The sequence below is a fragment of the Phoca vitulina genome, unplaced genomic scaffold (genome assembly GCF_004348235.1).
Source record: "Phoca vitulina isolate PV1807 unplaced genomic scaffold, GSC_HSeal_1.0 scaffold67, whole genome shotgun sequence".
Taxonomy (NCBI): Eukaryota; Metazoa; Chordata; class Mammalia; order Carnivora; family Phocidae; genus Phoca; species Phoca vitulina.
The window spans coordinates 9807777-9814732 of NW_022589770.1; positions in this window are offsets into that span (position 1 = coordinate 9807777).

Sequence of the window (6956 nt, forward strand, 5' to 3'; positions counted from 1 at the left end):
GGGTAGAGTGAAACCCATATAATACTGAAGACCACAACTTTCAAAAAAGTTAAATAATTTATTTAAGGCCACACATATAATGCCATTTTCTGACTTAGTTCTCTCATTGAAAATGTATACACACAACATTAGAAACATAGGTAGAGACTCCTCAATTTATTAGGCTATTTTATAACAGAATAAGACTAATTTAATTGGTCTCATCTACTAGTATAAATGACTGATTTTTTTTGTCTTGTATTTTTTTTTTTTTTTTACCAGAGGAGATAGGCATTTTAAACTGAGCAGGAAGATCTATAAACATGGGAGAGAAGGGTCCACCTTCCCAGTCAGGCAGACAGCAGAATCAGCCCCTTCATTTAGAAACTTTTCAATTTGATTTAAATATCCAGCAGCCCAGGTTTTACCATGTGTTTAAAAGGCTATTAATTTTTTCCATCAACCTCTGTTTTCTACATCCCAATAATCACTGAATAATTTTAAGGAAATTTGAAGAGACAGAACTTTCATGAAACAAAGTGATAAAGTTATTTAATAACATAATTATTTTTCCACCTGCTATATTTTAAGTTTTCTTAGTCAATTTAGATTTTAACTACCATATTTCACATGTAGTAAAGGTAATGAAGAAAAGTAAAAAGGTATTCCAAGGGCAGATGTGCTTCATTAAAGTGGATAAGAACAAAATTTTCATAAAAATCAGAAGGAGAGATATAATCAGGGTCTTACGGGTGAAAAGCTCATTTTGTTTTCAAATAGGGCATATTTCTTCAGTAATTCTGCAGGCTTACTGTCACTGTAGTTAAGCAGATGAGCCATGCTGTTGAAGAATAAATAGCAGATATATTTGAAGTTCATATAAGTGGAAAATGAAGTATGCAATCCTTCATGAAATAAAGAAAATGGGGAGAGCAAGTATCAATATTTCAAAGATTGAGAAATAGAGAAACAAAGATCCTCATGAGGAATTTTTCAACAGGTTCGAAAGTTCAGGTAAGATAAGCTTCTCCATATTTAGATGCTCTTTGGAACTATATTCGAATTTTTGAAGGAGATACGTTTCATCATTTTTGGCAAACAAATGAACTAAACTCTTTTTATGAAAACCCTTGATGGTTTTTGACTGATTATCCTTTGTTTAAGGATTTTATTTATTTATTTGACAGAGAGAGAGAGAGAGCACAAGCAGGGGGAGCAGAAGAGGGAGAAGCAGGCTCCCTGCTGAGCAGGGAGCCCCATGGAGGACTCAATCTCAGGATACTGGGATCATGACCTGAGCCAAAGGCAGACGCTTAACTGACTGAGCCACCCAGGTGCCCCTTGACTGATTATTCTTGGATGCTTTGGATTTTGACACTTATGTTTTAGGCAGTGTATAAATACTAATGACCTTAGTAGAAATGAAAATACTGGTCAAAAATAATGAGTGCAAGCAGAGGTGTTTACCTTCTTTTTATGTTTTTCTCCTTGGTTAAAATTTTCCAAATATACCTAAGGACGATTATTGTTTTGGGGTTTGTTTTTGTTTATTTGTTTGTTTGTTTTGGTTCTTTGGAGTGGTAATCACAAAAACTATAATAACATTTGTTGATGTTTATTGAATACTTACTATAGGCCAGGCATGTGTTCAGTGTGTAACATACGCTGAATGTCTCATTTAAACCTATATACGCCCTACGGAAGATGAACAACAATTACTTCCATTTTAGAAGCAAGGAATCTGAAATTGGGTCCAAGGTAATATGGATTAACAGCTGGGTCTAGATTCAAATAGTCTAATTGGATCTCATTTTGTAGTTAAATGATATAATATATTTGATATGATCCTTTTGATTTTACAGAAGAACCAATGTGCACACATGCCAAGCAGTTGGCCAGCTCTACTATTACAACATCCCATGTTCTTTCCAATACTACAAACAGTCTGGAGACATTTTGTCTTCGTTAATTTTAGCTGCATGGTGAAATGTATCTGAATGTTTACCAAGGTAATTAGCCAGAAGACTCACGATGTTTTAATGATTATTTATTTCAATACCTTTCTTTTCAACATTTGAATATATGTTTATCCTTATACATTGTGTGTGTGTATACATACAAATATGTAAAAATCAATGTCTGTCGGGTTCTCGCTGCTCTAAGTTTTTGGCACAGGAAGAGGGAATTGGTTGAAACGGAACTGGCTCAATCCCCAGTAGCTGTTGTCTCCTCCCCTCTTCAATCACTGGGTTCACCAAGCTAGGTAATGTCTGTCACCTTCATTCAATCATGTTAGAGTGTATGGTGGTTAACTGGCTTTGTCCCAGTCCATATGTCACCATCCTAACTTACTTCATGATGTCACTGGATCTTTCCTATATTACTCCACATCACTTTTTGGACAAGGGTCTGAATTGTCACTTTTAACTATTTTAAATAACATTTCATCAGTCATTATTATCTATGATATGTTTATAAAGTACAGTATTGTAGAAAAAAGGCAACCACACATTTTTGTTATATATTTACATTTTCTGTAGTAGCAATCAAAAGAAGAGCAAACCTTATCAAATTAGGTCAAATATATTCAATGTATTTTTTGAATATATGAGTAAAAATGAATATGCAGACTATAGTTCTATTTAGATATTGATAAATACGCAGTTTTAGAATACTATTTTTAAAAATACAGTAGTAAGAATACTTACATTACAGTTAAACACCCCTAGTGTGAACCCTAAGACCAGGTTTCACTTCAGCAAATTAGTTGGTCCTGCTGAACTTTAGTTTTCTTTTCTTTTTTTTTTTTTAAAGGTTTTATTTATTTATTTGACAGAGAGAGAGAGAGTGCACACACAAGCGGTGGGGGGGGGGGGCATCAGCCAGAGGGAGAAGCAGCCTCCCCACTGAGCAAGGAGCCCAATGTGGGACTCGATCCCAGGACCCTGGGATCATGACCTGAGCCAAAGGCAGATGCCTAACCAACTGAGCCACCCAGGTGTCCCTGAGCTTTAGTTTTCTCATGAACAAAATGAAGGTAATGATATTAACAACTACTTTTCTGGTGTATTGTGTGTCCTTATAGTAATGCCTCATACATGGTAACTAAAGTTTACTCAAGTGAAGCAATGGGTTTGTTTGTCTTTGGAATAAGTACAACTCCAACATGCTGCCTGTAAATTGTCTTCTTCTGAGTGTATATTTTCTTCTGTGTAAGAAAATGCAGATTTAAAATATCTAATACTACTCAAAGTTATTATTTACTGCCTTGTCCAAGATGGAAGCCTTCCTACCCCTCTTTTAACTGGGTGGTTTTTTGTTTTTGTTTTTGTTTTTTCTCTCAGAACTATAAAGTTTCCAAGTCTGGAAGATTCTTTGCTGCAACCTGATTACAATTTCCAGCATACCTGAAGCTCCATAAGTGAATAGCTCTAGTAGAAGATATTTGGTTCTCAAAATGACCTTAATTTGAATGCAATCAGAAGGAACATTTTCAAAGATGCAAGATGACTGTCCATACTGTAGAGGTAGGGAGCCACTCTTTCATAGCCTGAAATGTCAAAGTCTTCCATTATAATAAAGAAGATTAATATAAAAGAAGGTCATATGCCAACATTTCAGCTGAGAATATATGATCTGTATTACTCTAAGTAATTGAAATTTTGGTAGCTTACACATTTCTCCTGCTATAAGGGTATAATCATTTAACACATTAAATACCAATAAGGTATTTTTTTAAAACACTGTTTAAAATGTAAGTTATGGTATATAGATTATTTCATATTTTTAGAATTACATAAGAGAAAGATATAAATGAATGAAGTATTCTTAAGGCTCTCCAGCAATTTAGGTTAACCTAAATATCTAAATTGTCAGACCATCTCAGAAATAAATAAAAACCTTAAACAGGAAACTTTTTTTTATTCCAGGCATGTGGGTGAGCCACCTTGGAAGTGGCTCCTCCAGCCCCGGGCAAGCCTTCAGATAATGCCACTTCAGCTGTGATGAAACTACAGGAGAAGCCTTTAGCCAAAACCACCCAGTTGGGCCGCACATGGATTTTAGACCCTCAGAAACGGTTTTAGATAATAATAATTACTATTTGATCTGTAGCAAAAGATAACTAATATACTTTTCTAAATTGGGTTAGTGGCTTTTGCTGAAAACTTTTATTTCAATAATTATAATGATTTAAATTTGGCACAAGTGGGTGATTTCCCCCTATTTCATTGCAGGCTAACAAGACCCTTACAGATAAATAGTACATTTTGATATTGGACTTTGTATTTAATACTTTTTACTAGGTTCTAAGGAAGAAGATACATGCTAGCCTGGTGATGATGATGATGACTGTTTTACTAAAATTACAGCAACCTTCTTCAGAAGTGTGTTGGAAATGGTTTTCCAGAGCAAATGATTACTAAGTTCAGATAACTAGTGTTGAAACCAAGTGCCAAAAATTGTTGGACATTTTAGTTTTATACACCACTTAAAGGATAAATTACAAAAATTATATTATTCTAGAAAATAATAAGTGTCTATTGGTTTAAGAATAAAAATATTGAGTCTTGTATTATGTGCTGCCTTCCTTGATATTTAAGTGTACCATAAAAATCTAAGTCTATAAGGATTTAAAATAGACATCATTTCAAGACACTTTTCATGCAGCAAAACCATCTGGATAATTTTCATCTTTTAAAATTTAGTTCAAAAACAGAAAAAAAAACAGGATGTCATGACTTCTTTTATATTATCTTTCAATATTATTTGGTATTTATTTTCAGAATGGTTAGCACCTAAATTTATTTTTTTAACCTCATAAATAAAATATACACTATAATCACCATCAAAATGCACAAAGGAAATTAATTTCATTTCACAGCCCCAGCAAAAAAGCTGCATTTTGCTCCTTATATATAGCAACAATAAAATGTTTGTTCTTTATTAAAGTTCAAAGTTGTATCAAAGCAGTGTTATTTTGTAGAATAGAAAAAGCACTGACCTTGGAATTCTAATTCTAGCACTGACCTCCATGACTGCTCTTCCACGTATTAGCAAAGTGACCTTGAATGTGTCATTTAAACTTTATGAGCCCTGGTTTTCTTCTCTATAAAAGAGGGATAATGGCCTCTCCTCCTTAAATACCAGATTATTGGGAAGGTCAAAAGATACAATGGATATTAAATCACTGTCAAAATTAAAGCAGTGCTGTTATCATTATTGTTATTATAGCTCTTCTTTTGTTTGTTTTTACATGTTTTTAATAAAAAGGTGATGTATTTTAAAGTAGCTATGACATGTCACTATAGGTGATAAAAACCTATTAATGAGAATAAAGTAATAATTTACAAGGTTGATATCAATTTGAATTGATACGTTGGGCATGTGAAATGTTTAAGAGATCATTTAAGGTTACCTGACAAAACAGGCATTTGATTATTATATAATATAAAATGTTTAATTCATGTTAGTTGAGCAATGTTGAACAAGTTAAAAGTGACATTTAAACCAGAGTGGAGGAGTTAAGTGCGAATCAAACTTATATTTGTCAAAATAGGTACCTGGTATTCCTACAGATTTTTGGATAAAAATAATCTTTAAAGTTTATTCACACTAAACATATTTTTCTTCATGTAGGTCCCTATGTTTTAAAGGCTATTACTATAACAATTTTTGTACTGCATACATTTGGCATTAATAGTATATTAAGATGAAAGTTTTGAAAAATTAGAAGCACTGCATTGCCAAGAAACTAGTCATTGGGAAAAATAGTAAAAAAAGAAAGAGTTTCTATTTAAATTGAGTGACATATTGAAAGGTAACCAACATTGTAGAGAAATGGATGAATTGCCCCAGATCACAATTAATGTAACCCTTCTTTAAATTTGGATTATGGCTCAAAATCCCTAAATATTTTAACTGACTATAAGTCTAAAGCCATAAACAGAGAGCAAATTTCAGATTTGGAAATAATATTGGTAAAGGATTTGTTTGAAAATGCTTCTTGTTCAAAGTATTATTTAAAGTCTAATATGTTTCCAGGATTTTTATTCATATAGATTTTCTTCCTGGTGGTTTTGCTTTAGGTTAGTGAAGTTGAAAGATTTACTTTACTGAATTCTAAAACAAAAAAATGTCTCAGAGGAAATTTAGATGTCTGTGTTAGTTTGGACTGATATAGGAGTCAATAACTTTATGGCACAAAATGAATGCTCCTTTAAAATACTTACAACATTTGTTCTTTTAAAGAAAAGAAAACTAGTTCAAAGATGCTGTGTTAGATTAAAAAATTGTACTCTATGTGTCCAAAGTTTGACTTATTTGCATCTATCTTTGGTCAAAATAGTTTTCTTTCTTTTTTTATTAGCAAACTGATGCTTCCTTTCTCCTCCTCAATAAATATTTATTGGTATTTGATGATTATATTGATAGGGTAAATATAAATGGTACTATCATAAACAAAAAATCCTTTTTTCCTGGTAGTAATTGGCTATGAAATTGAGTTTCATACGCACACTGTCGAGAGTCATCCTTGTTTAGCTAGAAATCTGTTACTCTACAATGGAGAAGTGAATGCAACACAATTGGACTGCAAATATGTTTTTTCTTCTGTTGTACAGACATTTAACAATACAGAAAGGCATCTCTTTAATGTGGTACCATTGATGTTGAGTCATAAAATATATGTTTAAATATTCTTTGCCATTTATAATACATAATTTGGGCAAATTGCTTAACCTCTTATTTTCATCTTCTGCAAAAAGAGGCAAGTACCTACCTCACAAGTTATTGCAAAGGTTAAGTAAAACAAAGCTTATAAAATGCTACTTTGCAAATTTTAAAGAACTACAAAAATGTTGGTTGTTGTCATCTATTACTATTAGGTGGGTACCTATATAATTCAGCATGACAAATGCAAAAGAAGCAAAATCAGCCCAACATAGATAGAATCCATCTGTCTGATACCTTGATGTAAT